The 21,489-nt window shown below is 37.1% G+C and overlaps 1 long non-coding RNA gene across 1 annotated transcript in view; it reads left to right on the top strand.

Annotated features, from left to right (window-relative positions):
* LOC308605276 overlaps positions 1 to 19,399 on the top strand; it is a 265,069-nt gene extending 245,670 nt beyond the window's left edge. Inside the window, exon 4 of the long non-coding RNA XR_014013670.1 lies at positions 19,333 to 19,399. This is a non-coding gene — a long non-coding RNA (uncharacterized lncRNA). The remainder of the gene's footprint in view (positions 1 to 19,332) is intronic.
* The last annotated feature ends 2,090 nt before the right edge of the window (positions 19,400 to 21,489 follow it).

The raw sequence follows: 21,489 nt of genomic DNA on the forward strand, positions 1-21,489 counted from the left end.
TCATGCAATGAATTTATACTTTATAGCCTGGCATTCAAAGCCACCTTGCAAGGTGGCCCCTAAGGACCTTTTATTTATTTAACAATGTTTTTAAAGTCACTGCTATACACTAGGCATCGTGCTTAGAGCTGGATATAGAGCAATGAACTGGAGAGACATGTCCTCATGGGACCTTATAATCTACTGTAGCAAGGCAAGCATTAAACAGTCATGCAAATGATTAATTGCAAAGTGAAAACAAGGACACACAGTGAAAACATTAAGAGGGCCCTTGGCTTTGGCAGTTAGGTCATTGACACTGGTCTCTTAAGAGTGCGGTTTCAGGAGCAGAAGACTGGTTTTAGGAGTAAAAGGGGGAAATCTAGAAAACACACAGGCTTTGGAGGGAGAGGAGTATGAATTCTGGATGCACCAGTGCCTCACTGAGCTATGGCCTAATTCTGGCTCTGTTCCTTTGCATTTGCTTTGTTGTAGTATATGCCTTTCTTTCATTGTTTAGCAGTTACACTGGAAGTAACACTTTTCCAAAAACTGTCCACAACATGAGACCAAAATAAATCTAAAGTTCTGCTGCTCAAGCTGGGGTGGGTGGGACTGTTATCGCCCCAGCAATCGCCAGTTCCTAGAATACTCAAGCCTCAGCATAGAATATGCTGTGACATCCCTGTTTTCAGAACACTGGGTGTGTACTGTCTGAAGTCAATACATCAAGTACTTTTGCTCATGAGTAAGGAATACCCTTGAATTACTCTAATATAACTGACTAGCTAGCTATAAGATGTGTGCGTTCACATGTTTTTATAGTATTTTTGAAGAAAATTTCTCTCCTTAAGACAATCATCAATATCATCTTCCTAGTTTGGCAGTGGAGAATCTATCTATCTATGGTTGGACAGTAGGACCTTATAGTTCCTATTCTTACTCTGATGTGAGGGACCTTCTTTGGGGATTTCATCCTAATTAATGCCATTATGACTGTAAGGGACATGAGTTGTAAAGCTCTGGACTAACTAGATACTAGCAGGTGAGAGCAGGCTGGAACATTAAAATAAGACATTATTAACTGCTTAGTGCAAACAAAAGGGAAATAACAAGAGAGCAGCATACACCTAGAGAATATGTTTTACCAGACAGATTCTGTTCATCCTCACTTGTAATTCCTACAGTGATGACCCTCTCTCAGTCAGTCGCCTGACCCTGTAGGGCAGAGGGTGCCTTAATGCCACCAGTTTATTGAACAAATTGAATTCTAGGTGCAAAAAGACAACAACATTGTTTGTTTTCACCACTCTCTACTCAACCTGCTTTGTCAAATAGCTCTTTCACTGTGCCTGGGACTTGGCCAAGTGCCGTGATGTTTCTGGTTATTGTTAAACAATAAAAGGCCCATTTCAGTGTAATCATTTTATCCCACTCTCTAATTTGGGTTCAAGTTTTAATACTGCCCCAGCTCAGGCACGTTTCAGGCTTAGGAGACTGCAGTTGAAGGGAGTTACTAAGGTCAGTGTCTTCTCTGTTTTTTCCTCTTGTCTACTCATTCACCATCAGTCTGTATGATGAGCACGGGGCTCTTCTGGGTTCAGAGCAGGAGAGGGAAGAGAAGTAAAAGTGGAAAGTCTTACCTGAAATGAATCTGGTGTTGATGCCCTCTGGATGTTGCTAATTCAAAATGATGATTTTTGTTGTCGCTGATGTTGCTGTCATTATGGAGTCTTTTCTGATTCTTTGAAGGTCCCCCTCTCAGCTCCTTTGACATAGTAGATACTTCCTGTTGTTAATTGCTTGCCATCTTCCTCCAAGACCTCTGGATTCTGCTGGTTCCTCCCATGCATCTGGGCCTTCCTCTTCAGCAGTCCCACTCAGGAAAACTCAGCCCAGCTTCTTTCTGTGGAGTCCACATCTGGCCCTAGGATAGCTCACACAGCCTTGAACATACAGGCCATTCCCATCTCTGCCATCTTTCCTTGCTCTAATATCCCAGGACAATTGGTTAACCTAATGCCTTTCTTTTCAGGAATGAGACTAATTTTAGCGCCCTCATCTGTCAAACTTCAGGGAACAAAACACAAGTTATCCAAAGTTGTTCTGTTCCATGGCTTGAGAGGAGACTGAGGCATTCCATTTCCTCTCCCCTGGAAGATGAAAAAAAAAAGCACTACACCCTGACAATCTCTGCAAAGGAATCCTCACTACCACCATACTCAAACTCCTTAAAACTTCTCAAATAAATTCATCTTCTTTATTCATTTAGCCTGGAGGTGGGTGATGGCTGAGGCTAGAGGAATCTGCTTTAAAAGTTCATAGATCTCCCTGCATAGGTGACCCAATCCTTTGCTTTATGATATAAAGGTTGTTGTTTTTTTTGTTTGTTTTTTTGTTTTTTTTAAATTTCTTTCTTATTGAGCCCTCATCTGAAACTCTGAGAAAACATAAAATGTTACATTTAACATCCATTGTCCAGGGGTATTTCAACATGAGTCTAGATTTCATAAAGTCCGAAGTCAAGTTTGGGGAGGCCCTCGAAGAGATGGGATGCCCCTCTCCCACTTATTTAAAGTCTGCTTCTGAAGTTCTGATGGTTTATCTATGGATCTGCTTCTTCTTCATTGAATCACATGAGAAATGCCTTCTGTTCTGGGAGACTCCAGTGCCTTTCTTTCTTTTTTTAAAAAAACATTTTTTTTTAATTGAAGTATAGTTGATTTACAATACTGTGTTAGTTTCAGGTACAGCACAGTGATTTATATATTCTTTTTCAGATTCTTTTCCCTTATAGGTTATTAGAAAATATTGAGTGTAGTTCCCTGTGCTATACAGTAGGTCCTTGTTGTTTATCTATTTTATATATAGTAGTGTGTATATGTTAATCCCAACCACCTAATTTATCCTTAACCCTGCCCTTTTCCCTTTGGTAACCATAAATTTGTTTTCTATGTCTGCAAGTCTTTCTGTTTTGTCTCTATCTTTTGAAAGATAGTTCATTTCTGTCTTTTTTTCTTTAGATACCACATATAAACAATATCATATATTTGTCTTTCTCTGTCGTACTTAGTATGATAATCTCTAGGTCCATCTATGTTGCAGCAAATGGCAGCAAATTATTTCATTCTTTTTTATGGCTGAATAGTAGTCCATTGTATATATATATATATACCACATCTTCTTTATCCATTCATCTGTCAGTGGACATTTAGGTTGCTTCCATGTCTTGGCTATTGTAAATTGTGCTGCAATGAATATCGGGGTGCATGTATCTTTTTGCATTATAGTTTCTTCCAGATATACGTCCATGAGTGAGATTACAGAGTCATATGGTAGCTCTATTTTTAGTTTCTTAAGGAACCTCCATACTATTCTCCATAGTGATCTTTCTTTCTTTTAAATCTCTGTGGGATGATGGTATTAGAGTACAATGCAATAAAACTCATAGGTGGGCAAAAGCACAATAGCAACTAGTGCTCTTGTTAGAATTTTTTCCGTCTCACCTGTTCACATGTTCATTTTCATGATGTTTGGCTCTGGTTAAGGCTGTAGTAGATTGTCTCAGGATAACATGAACAAAGCTAACTGGTCTACAAGGGGATTGCAGCTGGCCTCATAATTCTCTAACAAATTGAGCCAGACAGAAACAGCCTCCTCATAAGGGAATACATTATCCTTACTTCATGGTTGGAGTTAAGACAAAAAAAATATTTAAAAAATCTAATTAGTTTCTAACAAATTGCCAACATTAAAAAAAAGGTCTCTCTTAAAAGATTAATGTTTTTGGATATTCTTTTCAAGAAAATGTACATGGAAAGTACTTTCCTGGAACAAATTGTTTCATATTCTGTAGTACTTAACCAGTATCCTAACATTCTAGATAAATGAAGGAATTAATCCTTCTACCTGTATGTATGCAAATTTCCCAAGATATGATTTTTCCCTTGGCGCTTCCAAACATTGACATTGAATGACTGCTGTGTTGTAACCACATGATGGTAAGTCTTGTCCCTAAGCCTTGAAAGTTCTAAAATCAGTTGTATTCTTTAAGTCAAAGTACATGTCTCTAAATTCTGGGGAAATTATGTATCTCCCTAATGCTCATAAGCATAGATTTAACTGGGAAATTTTATGCTGCAATGCTTTAAGAATTATTTGTTCCTATGTTCATGCTAACAATAAATTTTCATTTGTCTCATTTGGAGAAAGAAAAAAAAACAGGCCAGGTTCCAGTTACTGAAGTTTAGCTTTATATTTCCTGCCTTTCTTCACTTCAGTGTCTCCCACATGGAGTCAGAGTGCCCTTCACCTGCAAGCTCAGTCTCAGCTGAATCCCCAAGTCAGTCCATCCATGTGGTAGAGCCTGGATCCAGCATTCAGAGTTCCAGAAATGAGCCTGGTCACCTCTGTTGTTCCATTGCATTTTCTCTTTCCTCCTTTTGTTTTTGTCCAGTGGATGACTAGGTGCCTCGTTGGTTCCTCAGGGGATTGATATCCTGCCTAACTTTCCAATGAGCCTTGCCTTATACCATTACCACTGTTATTGGACTCGTGTCCTTCACAACCTTATTGACTGCTTGGAACTAAGGCCCTCCCTGTTCCCCGTGTTGAGACTTGCATATGGAACCTCTAGGACCCCCTCGACTGGATTAGATCCCATTCATATTAATAATATACAAACCACATCTGAGTTCAGCTTGTCCCAAACATCTATTCTTGGACAGCTTATTCTCTGCTCCCTCCCTTTATTCTCTGCTTCATGCTTCTAAGATTTCAGAACACCTGTGTCTGAGCTATGGCACTATAAAATTATCATTAGCATAGCATATCTGGAATTTCTAGGAACTTGGCAGGGAAATCTCATTGATGAAAGGGAATAAAATAGGTTGAAAGAAGTACTCTTTGAAGGTCAGTGTGTTTTGGTAGAAAGAACAAAACTTTGTTGTTGGACAGATCTGGGTTTGGATTTCAACACTGCCATTTATAATTTTAGCAAGGTTACTTTGCTACATTGGACTCCAATTTCTTCTTCTGTCTAAAGGAGGTTTATAATAGCTAGCTACTACCATGACTAATATGAGAATGAAATAAGATAACATGTAGCACGAGCTCATCACTTTTAGTGCTTATGTACAAGATGTCTAATAAGTATTTGTCTTCCTGCTGACCTAGAGGGTGGTCTCTAGTGGTGTTCTGGGCACTCAGATTTGGGCCTAACCTGTTCAGTATTTTTACCAATGACTTAAATGAAGGCATGCTTATAAAGTATTTAGATGACATAGAAATAGGAATATATAATATAATTAACAAAGTTAGACTGGAATTATTAGACACAATTTTGGAAGAATAGAGGTCTCAGTTTGCAGAGGAAGAAGTAGAACAGTTTATGTGAACGTGAATTAATACTGTAATTGATACATTTAACGTTACTGGCTTATTGAAGCTTTTCATCATACTCTTTGGGCGTAAAAGCATGAAATGGGTTTATTTCTTCCAGTACTGGCCCCCAACTCTGTTATTCAACCTTTTCCCCCCTGCTAAATGGTAGGTCCCGTAAGAGCATCTTGGGCACCAGCACAGAAATATAAAAATGAATTCCTAATTTGGAGAAAGCTAAGTTTCAGTAGGCAGGATCAAGGAGGTTTTCTGTTAGAAGGTGTTGAGAAGTGTTACATAAACGAGGCAAAGGTGGCCTCTGTGTATTGGCCCCTCGGTTGTTTATTTCTTCCCTGAGGGCTGAGACCTGTTAACTCAAAAGCCCACTGGTGCCAAACTCAAACTTTTCCACATCCAATTATTTAAACAGTTGCCCTACAAGCAGATTTTTAGCCATTTAGAGTCTGCCTGTTTTGCCCACCCTGCAAAATCTTGCCACACACAGTTGCTAGCAGTAGATAAGCCCCAGGACATAAAGACCAGAGCTGCTGCTGCCCTCTGGAACTCTCTAATCCAGAGACTCCCACCTTGTGAGCATGTATCACCTAGACCTAAGGTCCCTCTCTGATCTCTTTCTCCCTCAGGAGTTCCTTTGTCTTCCTCTCCTTCTGCAAGGGGACCCCTGCACCATAGCCTCTGGACAGACTTTACTGTGAGGGATTTTCCCCACATGCAAACCTGTTCAAGCATTGCTCAGTAAAGCTTGCTGTGGGTTACTGCCTCTCATGGTCATATCTTTTTTTCTTGATCAGCTCCCAAATCCTTCTAACACCCTTACCTCTAAAGATAAGGTAGGAGAAGAAACAGAAGTTAGCTGGAAATGTTGAGGTATATTCTATAAAGATTGCAAGCAAGAGAGGACACGTGCCCTTTTATATTTTAGGAAGTTCTCTCTGGCTGTAGTGAGGAGGATGGGTGTAAGGGGGCAGGAATAGAGGCAGAGATACTGATGTCATAATCAAGAAAAACAATGTTAAAGACCAGAACTAAGAAGAAACAGTATGTAAGATTCGGTGGCCCACCAGAGTATGGGGGTGGGTAGGTAAAAGAGAATGAAGAATCAAAGTGACTCTAAGATTTCTGGCTCGGGGATCTAAAAACTGGTGCTGTCATTAACCCTGGAAAAGCCAGTAAGAGAAAGAGCAGATGTGAGAAGGATGATCAGTTCAGCTTAGGGTCAGGCAGTTTTCATAGGAAGAGAGGAGTTGAATCATGGAGAGGATGAATCTTCTCAGAAGAGGGGGCAGTATGAGATGTTAAGGGCACTGAAGGCAGACACTTAAGAAATGCTAGGATTTAAGACACATGCAGAAGAAGATTAAGAGTCCACAAATGAGGCTGGGAAGGAAGGATGAGAGAGGTAAGGAGAAGCTCAGAATCGAGTGCTGTTGCAGAAGCCAATAGTGGAATATTTCAAAAAGGAGCAATGATCAATTAAAGGCAAAAATGCCACAGAGTTCAGATCACAGACAGACTGGAAATTGTCCATGGAATTCTGGCCGCCTTGAGGATGTCTGGACTTGTTTGAGAGAGAGAGAATTTGTAACTCTGATTACTTCACCAAGAAATAGACATTACATGATTAACATTCATGAATAATGATGAGAGATGTGAATAATTGTTAATATGTTATGTAATTGAAATGGTTACATCAACCATGTGAAGTAAATATCACATGGTGATAAGTTAATAGAAATGTATAATTTACTGCATCTGAGAAAATAGCACTCATGTATTGATTCATCTGAAATTTGCATTTGACCTAGAAAATTTAAAACCCCCTAGTGATATGAGACAATATGGAAAACATGTGCTACTTTCATTCACATTAACATATGTGCCTAATTATGATTATTGCCATAAAATGTGTTTGAAAGAAGAAAGAATTTTCCATAAGAGTTCATAATGTTTTACATTAGTACACATTTAATTGTTGCTGTAGATATTTTATTTTTTTTACTAAGGTGATTTTTAAACTTTATGTTTAAGCAATAAAAATTGCAGTAATGGTTTTTCTTCTTAATACTCTTACTGTATTAAAATATTTGCCTATAGTCATATTATGTCAAATGAATACTATTGCTTGTCTTTTCTTCCCAAAGAGCAATATAGAGACACCATTTCAAAATAATACTTTATCATTATGTTTCCAACTGTTTTCCTTAACCCAGAGTTTTGGCTCCAGTAAATATTTCCTTGCACTTGAAAAAGTGATCTAGGTTGTATCGCCATGTCAGTTACAAACCACTTCTTAGTTCTGATTTTTCTTGAGGGAGAAGAGTGGAATCATATAAACTAGAAAAATCAAACCATCTAAGAGGGGATTAATAGGGATGCAATGTTACTGTGATAAATATTTCCAGAGTCTGCCTGAAATATTCTTCCTCTCTACTCCCCACCCCCATTCCCCATTCTTTACCTTGCAAATCTTTATTTATTCTTTTTTTTTTTTTAAGTTTATTTATTTATTTTTTTAATTAGTTTCTGCTTTATAACAAAGTGAATCAGTCATACATATACATCTGTTCCCACATCCCTTCCCTCATGCATCTCCCTCCCTCCCACCCTCCCCATCCCACCCCTCCAGGCGGTCACAAAGCACCGAGCTGATCTCCCTGTGCTCTGCGGCTGCTTCCCACTATCTATCTACCTTACGTTTGGTAGTGTATACACGTCCATGCCTCTCTTTCGCCTTGTCACAGCCCACCCTTCCCCCTCCCCATATCCTCAAGTCCATTCTCAAGTAGGTCTGCGTCTTCATTCCCGTTTTGCCCCTAGGTTCTTCATGACATTTTTTTTTTAATTCCGTATATATGTGTTAGCATACGGTATTTGTCTTTCTCTTTCTGACTAACTTCACTCTGTATGACAGACTCTAGGTCTATCCACCTCATTACAAATAGCTCAGTTTCGTTTCTTTTTATGGCTGAGTAATATTCCATTGTATATATGTGCCACATCTTCTTTATCCATTCATCCGATGATGGACACTTAGGTTGTTTCCAGCTCCGGGCTATTGTGAATAGAGCTGCAATGAACATTTTGGTACATGTCTCTATTTATTCTTTAAAACAATGCAACCATTCTGTTTTCTCTGTAGTATCTGCCCTGTCTCACCTAGGCAGTATTGGTTGCCCCCTTCTTGTGCATTTTAATACATTCACCACATTGTTTTGTTTACATCTATTTGTATATTTGTCTGTTTCTCTAAACTGTGAGCACTTTGAGTGTCTTTTCGAAATATCTGTCAACATCTGCCAAAAGTAAAGGAAAAATCTAACAGTTATTTTAAGGAAAATCTTTCGATCTTAATTGCTTTTGTTACCCTGTACAATGACACTTGTAAATAGCAAGGAATAAAACTAAAGCTTAAATTCCAGTGTAACAGATGCAATTTATGACCTTCATTCTAAATCTGAAGAACAGTCAACACTTAATATTTCCTTTAATTATGTTTTTGGTAATACTTTTTTCTAGAAGTAGTTTTTAATGAGTTTCTGTATACCACTTGGCATGTGGAAATTAAAAAATGAATTCATTATTACCATTTAAAACTTGTCGATAGGTATTTTTTGGAACTAAATGAGGCAATATATTAGAATCCCATTTAAAACTCTTCTAATACTCTTTAACCTATGACAGTTTGTCTTCCATATCACATATAGTTGTATTTACATAAATGTGTTTACTTGGTCCAGAAATAACCTCAGGTGTTACTTCTTACCTGATAGGTGTCAGGACTTGACTACAGAGAATTCTTCCACTCAGAACCTTAGGGGCCAGTATCACTGATACAGTAGAGTGGTTATAACCATTTTGTTATTGTTGTTGTTAAAGATAAACAAACAGTAGTTTGTAAATGTGTTCAAGTTTCTAGAAGTGAGAGAATTCTGCAGGAATTATCTGCTATCAATATTCAATAAGCTTAAGCTATTGCTAGATGTTTGTTCCTCAAGATCTGTTTTCAGAGAGGGTAATAATCTTGGCTAATATGCTTTATGTTTTACAAACTAGTACTTATAGCAAAGCATGCCGTTGATAACTTTCTGTTAAGTCAATCAGTGCCGTCTGTCTTCAAAATAAAACTTTATGAATCTATTCTCAACATGTGTGGTGATTCGTAACACACATTTCTCTTCCTCTAAGCCCTATGATTAGTAACAAAAGACTTTTCTATTGTCATGTAACAATATAGGAGTTTATGTAAATTCTGAAACATGAAAAAGAACAAATCCACAAATTGTGTTTTTAAGGGCCCAAGGAACACACTCACCAGTTCAGCATGGATGAGGTTCGGGTCATAAAGTGAATCTTTTAATTTTCTCAAGTCAATGCCTAAGTTATATTTATCATAAGTGTGCGAGACAAATTCTTTCCTCTGGTGCATTCCAGTAATATAGCGGATAAGGTATTTGATTTTGATCAAAAAAACAATTTCAACTTGAAACAGAATATGTAACTAAAGATTGAATTGAACTTAAAAAAGTAGTGAGGGAAAGTAGTAAGTGTTTCTTTCTTACCTTAGCAAGGAAGAGGAACCTCTGTGTAAGATGTGGTGAAATGCTTCCTTCTTGGGTGCCAGCAGTGGGGAGACCCGGCTTCCAGGCAAACTCCTTGTTTGGGGGGAAGGATGTAAACGGGAGTCAGGGAGTCAGAGCGCCGCTTCCATTTGGTGCCAAAAGAGGTTCCTCACAAAGTGTTTAAGGTCCCAGTTGAAAAAACGAGTATCCTCTGTGGAGAAATTAATTAATGTTAAGAACCGTCATTTATACTGGGATTATGATCTTTTAAGTTGTTGGTAAAATGTATGGTTTCTTTTATGAAATGAGAGTCAGCGGATGCTGGGATGTTTTGTGTCTAGTTTCTTTCTCCTCCTCCTTCTCTTCTTTTTTTCTTTCTTCTTCCTTCTTGTTTTAATTTGTTTGTTTTGTACATCCTAGCCTGGCAAAATAAAAAAATTCTCATTCATATCAGTGCATAAACTTGAATAAATTACTTACCTTCTCAGAGCCTGAATGAGGTCATTAGTAAATTGGGACAATAATAGCACTCATTTATAGAAGAGACAAATAATTGAGACTCTCCAAATCAGAACTGACTGTGTCTTCTTCCCAATCCACACTATTTACTTAATTGTATCTTCAAAACCTCTGTTATCTTGTAAGGTAATAAACTCACAGGTTCCAGGGATTAGGACATGGACATCTTTGGGGAGCCGTTATTCAGTTTACTACACTCTTGGTTATCTTGCACTCAAATCTCTCTTAAAAATAAAATTCTTGGATAGAAAAACACATTTAGGATAATAATAAAGACTAACATGAACATTCTCTGAAATGTATGTAATGCCACAACAGACTGAAGAGTCAAACATACAACTTTGTGTCCCCTCTCACTTGGTGGATGTATGCAAGGCAAATACTTAGGGCTTATCCAAACATGATATGTGAGTCAGTTTTTTTTTTCCCCCATAAGATCTTTACTAACTTGGTACTTTTGTTGAGCAGACTGGTTAATCTTTACCCAGTGTTGAAATATCACTTCTTATGTCTATTTATTTAATGTACTTTGGGGTAAAGTCGTGGTACTGAAAAACAAGAAGTCACTGACCAAAAAGTAGTCTATCATTACCAGTACTGTTTTGGCAAAAAAATGTAAATTAAGCAGTTGTTAAAGTGTAGTCTCTCTATATTAGGAAGTTTATGTTAACTAACCCAAAATGTTAAATTTAGTACAAGAGCAATCCAAACAGCCACAGAAGAAATCATATTGATACTGACATTCAGCATTTTAAAGTACTTAAATATATTTTCAAATCACTGTTGCATCTGTGATCTCCATTTACACCTACATCATCTTTAAGAGTTTCAGAGAAGAGTTTTAGAGGTGCAAACCTTTTCTCCCACAAATCAATTCCTTTCCAGCCCATATTACTTTCTTAGCAGAAACTATCTCAGAGACCCTTCTTCCCAGTGCTGGCTGAATATACTCTATTCCTCATGACTCCATCTCTTCCCGTTCTTTGCTTACAACTGGCGGGACCAAAGGAGAAACATGACGTAAGTTAGGCAATTATATTTTTTCCTCCAGGAACTTGAATTGCAGTTTGGAAAGACTTGCTCATTTAGTTGTGGGTACGCGATTTGTAAAGATGTATGAGTGAGGATGGTCATATTTGGGCCATGTGCTGGTAAATAAACCTGTGGAGCCAAGATGGAGGGAAAAAGAAGAAAAAGCAGACAGAAAAGAAGTCCAAATGAGTCATTTGGCTACAGAGAGAGAAAAGTGGAAAGTAAATGCCTTGATTCCCAACAGTTTTATTTCCTGGTTCTAGTTCCTCAGTTTTTGTTGCATTTCACTCCTTGGGGTTCTATGAGGTACCTATTTAGTCTTCCAATAAATGTTTCCTTTAGGTGTATTTAAGTTATTTGCATTCAGCCATCTCCTGACTAATATATGGGGGAAATCTAAAGCATGGACAGGTCAAGGACTTAGAAGGTACAAAAGCAAGTTATCAATAGTGTATATGTGTCAATCCTAATCTCCCAGTTCCCCCTCACCGGCTTGGTATCCGTACATTTGTTCTCTACATCTGTGTCTCTATATCTGCTTTGCAAATAGGTTCATCTGTACCATTTTTTCTAGATTCCACATATATGCATTAATATATGATATTTGTTTTTCTCTTTCTGACTTACTTCACTCAGTATGACAGTCTCTAGGTCCATCCACGTCTCTACAAATGACCCAATTTTCTTTCTTTTTATGGCTGAGTAATATTCCATTGTATATATTTACTTACTATGTATAAAATAGATAACTAATGAGATCACACTGTATAGCACAGATAACTCTATTTAATGCACTGTGGTGACCTGAATGGGAAGGAAGCCCAAAAGGGAGGGGATTTCTGTATATGTAAGGCTGATGCATTCTGCTGTACAGAAGGAGCTAAGACAACACTGTAAAGAAACTATACTCCAATAAAAAATAACTGAAAAACAAAAAGCATAGGCATAGCACAGGGAGATCAGCTCGGTGCTTTGTGACCACCTGGAGGGGTGGGATAGGGAGGGTGGGAGGGAGACGCAAAAGGGAGGGGATATGGGAACATATGTATATGTATAACTGATTAAATTTATTATAAAGCAAAAAAAAAAAAAGATATGGAAGCTGGGTATGTAAGGTTAAATTGGTCCTCAGGTTTGCATGTTTAGTCAGTCATTCCACAGAGCTATTGTGTATCTATTATATGCCAAAGTCACAATTTTATCAGGTTACTCAGAGATTATTAGGATTTGGGGAGACTATTTCATATGAATAACCAGAGAGGAATAAAATAGAAGTTTTAATTGGCACATTCTGGAAATATTACCTGCTTTCATCCAGGTTACAGCTTGGGAAGGCACCCCCCAAAGGGTGAAACACATTCCAATCAATGGAATTAATCACAAAACAAAGGATAACACAGCCAGATCTCCCTCACATTCTAGTTTACTAAGAAATAAAGCTGATAAACACTCATTTTAAGAGCTTTCAGTAGGAATTTTAGTATTATTCAGATAAAAGGCATATATTTAGATAGGCTTGAAATAGACCATCACTTTGCCAAGATTATTATTTGTATGTAATATAGAGTCATGGTAGAGAGAGTTGAGTAATTTCAGAAACAATGTCATTAAGCTATTATATCCTAAGTCACCTATTTACTTCTGTTAGTAAAGGAAACTGCCTGGATAGTATGAACATACAATGACAGAATCAACTCACTGTTTCTCTTTATAGACTCCATGAAATCATTATCCTTGCCCTAGGACAATATTACCTTGAATATTCAAAAATTAAATTAGTTGTCTAATAATCAGATGATAGCTTAATAGTCAACATCAGTTTTGGAAAACCTTTTAGTAACTTTAAGACACACTTGATCTATATCTTAGACTGGACTTTAGAGTTATTCGGAAAGTATAAAAAACTCATCTATTTACAACTTTCCACCAAACTTCCATATATATTCAAATACCATGTTCTATGCCAAAGCAAAGGGGCACCAACTCTACCTGACACTAAGGGATTACAGTAGTGATTTTATTTAGGTTTATTTTGAGGAACAAATAGAATCAGCCCTTATAACTTAGCATATTTATAAGAAAAAGGTCTTCTGTATTTGGCTATCAATGAGTTGGTTACTTCTGAAGATAATCTCTACCTTTTTTAGTTTTGATGTGGGCCTATTTATATCCAACTTTGGGTCAAGGCCAATTGATAGATTAAGGAGAGTTTCCTTAAAAATAATTTTCCTACATTAACTTATATGTGATCCCATTTCTAATTTTCTGTAAGCTATCATGTAGGAAAAGAAAGTATTTTGGAACCAAGCAATATGTCTCAGTTTAAAAATGCTTATGCAGCTATCTTATCACATATATTCAAATTACTTAAGTTTTCAGTTCATAAAACCTTTGATTATTGATCAATGATGATTCAGTTCTAACAGCCAAAGATTTATATTGATAATGGTAATTTTTTTTGCTTTATCACTTCTTTCAAATATTGCATTATTTTATTTTGGTGTGAGTTTGACTAATCCAAGACAAAGAAATATACTCATTTTAGAAATATGATATGCCAATAGCCCAATTCAATATGTGACTTAAAAAAAAGAAAGGAATAAATTAGAAATCAGTTATATCATTTAATGAGTTTTCCACAAAACACTGGCACCTAGTGGCTATACAAGTGCTCCTCATAGCTGCTTCTAACTTGTCTTTGTTATTAGTTTACATCTCGCATTAGTTGCCTAATGGTTCAATTGCCATTGAGGTTTACTGAAGATCACCTGCTTTACAGATTCAAACCTTTGCAATATTAAATCAATCTTTTATTTAGCAGTTGGGTGCTTAGCCTAATGTCCACAGTGCTATTTTTCTTACTAAAGAAGTTATTCTAATATAGAGCTTTATATGTAGATGGTGGTAATGACTTACTGCTACTTAAAACAGATAACTTACTTTTGAAACATCAAACAAAAGACTACCTTATTACAAAGAGCTATAAAAAGAGATTCACCTTTGGAAGTTATAAAATTTGCCTCTCTATTTCTATAGCAGAAAAGAGTAATGTAAGCTATTTTATCGCCACTTTGTATTAATATATAATAAATATTCTTTCACCTAAAAAAAAAAAAAAAAAGCATAAAACAAGTGCAAAAGCAAGTCAGCAGAAGAGCTAGGAATAGACCCAGGACTTAAGGTCTGTGTTTTTGAATTCCATGCCAGGGAATCAAAGGGCAAAATTAGGGGCAGGGAAAACTAATCCTTCCAAGCATCCATCTGAGCACTTAAGTAAGGGCTCTATGTTTCCTTGAGAATTCTATGAGTGGTCTTTAATTTTCTATGTACATTTTCTCACATGCTTGTTTTTGGTACTCAGGTTTTTCAGGTTATTGATTCCTGAGCCTAATTCTCTTACGGAGGTTGACTTTGTAATCAGAATTGGAGATGGCATCCCTATCTTAAGTGTTTAAAGTGCATACATTCCTAGAATTAGCAAATTGGGCAAATGAACATCATAAAATTTAACATCACTACCAAAACAGAAAAGTTCTAATGATATAAATGCCATATATTCTGTTAATATACCATAAATTCTAGAGGTTTAGTACAGTAAAAGCAATTTATTTTCATATGTGAAATCTCCATAGTTTCTTTAGTATACATTCCTGAGATTTTCCATATTAAAATGAATATTAGAACAAGGCCAAGTTCAATTCCTCTATTTTCCTACCACCTATTTATGAAAATAAACTACTGAATCTAATTCAGAAAATATGGTTACCATTTGAATTCCTATTTTGGAAATTTAAAAGAAGTGTTGAAAATAAAAGTGCAATAAAATCTACTGTTAGATCTGACAAATAGTTATATAGAAAAATAATTTATTCAAAAGTATTTTTTAGGATTAACTAGAATGCTTTTAAAAGTGAAATTTATAATCATTCATTAAGACAATTTTGATCATTTCTTTTCCTGGAATTAGAAGTTTAAAAACTTATTTATTTTCATTTGTTTGCAATTGTCAATTGAGTTAGGCTGGCTCCCCATTCAGAATAATATTCTTTTTCAACTACATAACAGACCTGTCTATTTCACTCATGGGACTAAAGATATGCATGTGCCCGCACACACGCAAACACACACACATGTATAGATCAATGTGAAGATATATATGTATATATGCTGGATATAAATATAAAGTAAATATAAAGATGCTGAATATAAAAATGTTGTATAAAAGATGTATAAAAGGAACCAAAGGGGAACTGTCACATATGATTACATAAATAATTTAAATCTTAGAAGTAAGAAGTCAAAAGAGGGAAAAGAAAAAACTGAAAACATATTTACAACCAGTCTGATAATAGAGTTGACTATTATATGTAAACATTTAAAATTTTATAATATATATGTATATGTATCCTTTAGGGACCTTTGAGGAGAGCTGATCATCCAGAAATGGTTGTAATGTTTGATGGCATTTTGAATCTCCTCTTTTGAGGAGAAGGTCTGTACCTTTTCATTTATGTGAGGGAAGTTGCATTATGGTTAGCAAAAATATTGCTATTGTTATTTGGAAGTTTAAGTGTCAGATTAGTGCCTCTATGATGTAGAGTAACCGCAAGGGTGGGTTGTGATACATAATGCAATTGGCTTACTACACACCCACTCACACTCCCTTGCAGCATGTCTTCCTGGAGAAATCAAAGGCAAAAGACTGGAAAGAGAAAAGCTATATTTATCAGATTGCCCTTCAGCTATGGTTGTACCTGTGACCTAGGTTTTAGCCAGGTGGGCATTTCCATGGTGGCAGTCATGAGTGAAGAGATGGGATATTCTGGCAAGAATGGTGACAACAGAATTTGATTCTTCTTGGGTTCAAATAGTGGCAACAGTTTCCTTATTTGTTTGCTTTCTGATCATAGGTCAGGGTAATGGCAGTGGCTGCTTCTTTACCTAGAAAGTGTTACCATGTGATTCTGGGACTTACTGAAAAGTGATTCTCTATACTTTTCTTTAGTCGTACCAAAGATAAAGGGAACTATCTAATAATTTCCCTCAAATTAGCTAAAGTGGATTCTGAGATTAAAATTTTAACTTCAGAAATCATTAAGTAATAAAAATGCATGGTAAAAGTCAAGCGTTACCACTTTTAAAAAAAAGAAAGAAGAAAAAGAACAAATTGTAAATCTGCTAGAAGGAAAAAATGGAAGAAAACAAGAAAAAAACTCAGTTAACCTTAAAATAGTAAAGAGATAAGAGAATTAGCTTTATCTATATAGAATGAATTGGAGGGGACTAGTAAGAAAAGAAATATGAGATGACAAGCAGGCAAATTCATTTAGTAAACTGTCAATAGTAATTATGTTTTTAAACTAGAGCAGGAATTTGGATAAAAATACTTCTAGTAGTGGACAAAATACATCTTGTTCTTTGGAATTATTTCACATAATTTGTTTACAAATAACACACAAAGATTCAGACAGATTATACTCAGCTTACAAATTATACAGAGATCAACTCATGAACTGTTTCCAACGATTTGTGCCAGGTGTTTTTTTTTTTTTTTTTTTTTTGCAGTACGCGGGCCTCTCACTGTTGTAGCCTCTCCCGTTGCGGAGCACAGGCTCCGGACGCGCAGGCTTAGCGGCCATGGCTCACGGGCCCAGCCGCTCCCCGTGTGCCCGGTGTTTTAACCGCTGTTTCTCTAATACTCACAGATAATGCTCAATAGCACTTTATGGAGCTACCATGATAAGAAGGGACAGAGGAAGCCTAAAGTTTCTTTTGTGTGTGTGTTTGATAAAAGAGGGTGACTTCAATGATATCATTTATTCTTTATTTTGACAGTTAGAGCAGCACTATAATGAAATAATTGTAGAAGAAACGTTAACCATTACTGCTAGAAGATTTTTTCCAAAAAATGTAAAGAGTTAAAACTCAATAAAATATAGTCCATGTAGCAAAAGAGACTGCAAAGAAAATATCAAGGAAAACAGATGAGGTCCTAAAACATGGATAACTGCTGTGATATAATTTTAAATATAAATATGGGCTATATGAAAATATAAAATTACCAGAATATTTCTATACATTTCTATGATGGCATTACAGCGAGTTTTATTTCTTCTTTACACTTACTTGTATGTTATGCATTTTTTAAACTTTAAAAAAACTGAGATATAATTGACATATATTGAGAAATTATCACCATGATAAGACTAATTAATAATCATCATCATGCATAGTTACAAAATTTTTTCTTTATACATTTTTTACAATAAGCAAATATTATTATCAGGAAGAAAATCATAAAAAACCTGGCCTTTAACTCCAACAAAATAATTAGATTTAGAGTGTTTATTAAGTGAGTAAATTTTATTTTGCTAAAAGGCCAATATTACTTTCCTTACAACACAAAAATAATGGCAAGTGGCAAATACAGTTGATGTGGAGCTGTGCGGTTTAATCCCTGTGTTTTTGGTAAGTTGTGACATATCCACTGTAAGTTAAGTTTGGCCCTTCTGAAGGAGTAAAATACATTTGATCGGTCATAACAGCATTGCTCTGGGCACGTGAACAGTGGAGAGTGAAAATCAAACAAGACCTTCCAAGTAGTTCTGCTTTTTCCAAAAATACATTTGTAACAGTTTATTTCCACTTCAATGGAACATCCAAATCACGTCTTAAAAGAAAGAGAAAAAAAAAAGTCAAATGCTTGGAAAGGCAATTGTGTTAGGTGGAGAGAATTGAATCCTCTGCAGATTTTAGAGCATCTTTTAAGTTGGCCTTTTACAATCAGTTTTTGAGAATATTTTTCAGGAAGATGGAGGGGAAGCCTTGCTTTGGTGCGGTGGGGCTGGTGCAAGTCTTGGTACTCTGGGAGCTGGGCTAATCCAGGAGTCAAGCCTGAAGATCCTGGAAATGTTATCAACTTCCCACCCCTCTCCCTGCCCTTCTGCTCCCCAAGTAGCCATGTGCTCAGCTTTAACTGAGGATTTCTATTATTGTTGGCAGTAAGTTAGAAAGCTTATTAAAATATACATAGCACAGTCAGGCACTACACACACACACACACACACACACACACACACACACACGAGTTTTCATAAAATCTCATTATTTTGAACTCTTCAGCATACGGAAGAAGATGTATTTTCCAGAAGCCAATTAAAATTTGATTCAATAACAATTGCATACCTCTTTTGAATCCCAAGTTAACCTAGTGTGTAAGCGCATTAGCTTATGCCTTAGATGGCTATAGTGTTGTCAGTTACCCCTGTGTGATATGAGCAAGTTAATCTCTGGAATTCTCCATTTCCTCACCTGAAAATGGGTATAATATATATAACTCACAGTACTGTCACATTTAAATGATATAATTTATATAAATCTCTTAAAATAGTGTTGGATACATAGCAAGTACTCAGTAACATTAGTTTAATTTTTTTTAAAAAAATTCTTAAGTACTGTGACAATAAAAGTTACATGAGTCACATTCTCTCCACTAAATGACTTATATGGCAGGTCAGATGTACTATGGAGGAGAAAAGAGTGAAAGTAAGAGGCAAGAAACTTTTGTAATTCTTATCTGATTGTATGAGCTTGAGCAAGTTACTTCTCTTAAGTCTGAATTTATTCATTTGAAAAAATGGCAACATTTATAACGTGTCAGTTTCTTGAGCATGACAAAGTACATGATATACTTTGAAAAATCTGTTTTAAGCTTAATAGTAATATAATAGCTGGTATTAACTAGTATTAATTCACGCCAAATTTGTGCTGAGATTTATACACATATTATCTCACTTAACGTGTATAAGAATCCTGTAACATGGCATTATTAATTCCATTTTAGAATGAGAAAAAGGAGCCTTAAACTTCCAAGATCACACAACAATTTGTTGGAGGACCTAAGAATTCAAACCCAGGTATGCTTATCTCTAAAGCCAATATTGTAAAATACATTCTACGGTGCTCCTAACAATGGAGTGGTTCAGTACACGGGAAAATGTGCTGCGAACAGTGGATGGTTTAATTTAACCAGATCATAGTGAATATAGGGGACTCGTGAAAATCAAGACTGGAGGGTAGGCTGGAGACACTATTTGGAGAGCTCTCACTGTAACAGTGATGATTCAATACTTAATTGAGAAATAAATGAGGGACTATGGAGTATTTTTATGAATATACAAGCTGTGGCTTAGAAAGAGTGGAATAGATGAATTAAAGAAGGAAGAAAGATGAAAAAAAAGCAGGGATATGACTAAGAGGCTATTTTAATATTCCGCTGTGGACAAGATCTAGGTCACTGGTCGTGGGAATACATAGTGAGTCTGTGTCTAGGAATGTTGAAGTCCTCACGTATCATTTATTAAGCAATGTGTTCAATAGGAAGTCGTTATTGTGCCATTTTAAGGCAACCTTCCCATATTCGCAGGAGGGCACCAAAGTTATACCACAATCAGAATTCTGGGTTTGCAAGAGCTCTACCTGAGCCATACCTTTGCCATATTTTCCCTGCTTGTGACTTACCTCTTGTTTTCTCTGGTTTGCTTCAAATCTGTCTCTGACTTTGGCACCTTTCGTTTTCCTGGCCTTTGACCTGTGTGTTGTAAAGTGTAGGTATTACTATTATTCAGATATGGTGAGGTCAACAGATAAGGAAAGGATTGCCATTGAAAAGATTTTGTTACTCATGGTATCCAAGTGAAGGGAGCACATCACGCCATGCAGGAAGCACCAGAGTTAGGAGGCAGAGAGAGTGAGGGGAAAATGTGAGCAAGAGCCTTTACTGTGAGGGACTTCCCTGGCAGTTCAGTGGTTAAGACTCCATGCGCCTAATGCAAGGGGGCATGGGTTCCATCCCTGGTCGGGGAACTATGATCCCACATGCTGCATGGTGTAGCCCCAAAAAAAGAGCCTTTACTGTGGTTTCCACAGGCAAGACAGGACAAGCAGATTTAGGTTTGGCTAGTTTGAATAATTTCAGTGGGCTCTGGGGTGTCGGGGCTATCTCTAGTTGTCTGGTACCTGGCCCTAGGGTAAGTAGCACAGAGGAATAATGGCCCAGGGTGTGAGAGCCCTATAAAGGAGGTGGTTGGGGTGTGAGTTCTGGATACATTGGTTTGCACAGGAAAGGTGGACTTTCAGGCCATTCCTTTACTATTTTAAGAGTTGGCTAAAGGGAGGGACAGTTCCTACAAGGTCTGCAAAACCCCAAGATGTCAAAGCATCAAATACAGAAACTAGAAAGTGTGGTTATTACACTCTGACCCACTGCTTTTCCTCCTAGCTCATAATAGATCTTTTTACTCTTCCCCCTTTATTTTTTATTTATTTATTTTTTTTGCGGTACGCAGGCCTCTCACTGTTGTGGCCTCTCCCGTTGCGGAGCACAGGGCCCGGACGCGCAGGCTCAGCGGCCATGGCTCACAGGTCCAGCCGCTCCGTGGCGTGTGGGATCCTCCCAGACCGGGGCACGAACCGTTGTCCCCTGCATTGGCAGGCAGACTCTCAACCACTGCACCACCAGGGAAGCTCCACCCTTTATTTTAATTTTTTAAACATTTATTTATTTATTTATTTATTTATCTTTAGGCTGCATTGGGTCTTAGTTGCGGCATATGGGATCTTTCGTTGCGGCACTCAGGCTGTTTGTTGTGGTGCACGGGCTTCTCTCTAGTTGTGGTGCATGGGCTCATTAGTTGTGGCAAGTGGGCTCCAGGGCAAAAGGGCTCTGTAGTTGTGGCACTAGGGCTCCAGAGCGCGTGGGCTCTGTAATTGTGGCATGTGGGCTCTCTAGTTGCCATGCACGGGCTTAGTTGCCTGGCGGAATGTGGGATGTTAGTTCCCCGGCCAGGGATCAAACTGGCGTCCCCTGCATTGCAAGACCAATTCTTAACCTTCTTGACTCAGCAAAGTCAGACTTACTAACTAATACTTTTTGAGCTTTCTGGCTTAGTGAAAGGCACATATTAATGGGCAGGAGGAAGTGGGGAAAGTAGTTCCAGTG

This window comes from Mesoplodon bidens, assembly GCF_964165515.1.
Source record: "Mesoplodon bidens genome assembly, chromosome: 17".
NCBI classification, from domain to species: Eukaryota; Metazoa; Chordata; class Mammalia; order Artiodactyla; family Ziphiidae; genus Mesoplodon; species Mesoplodon bidens.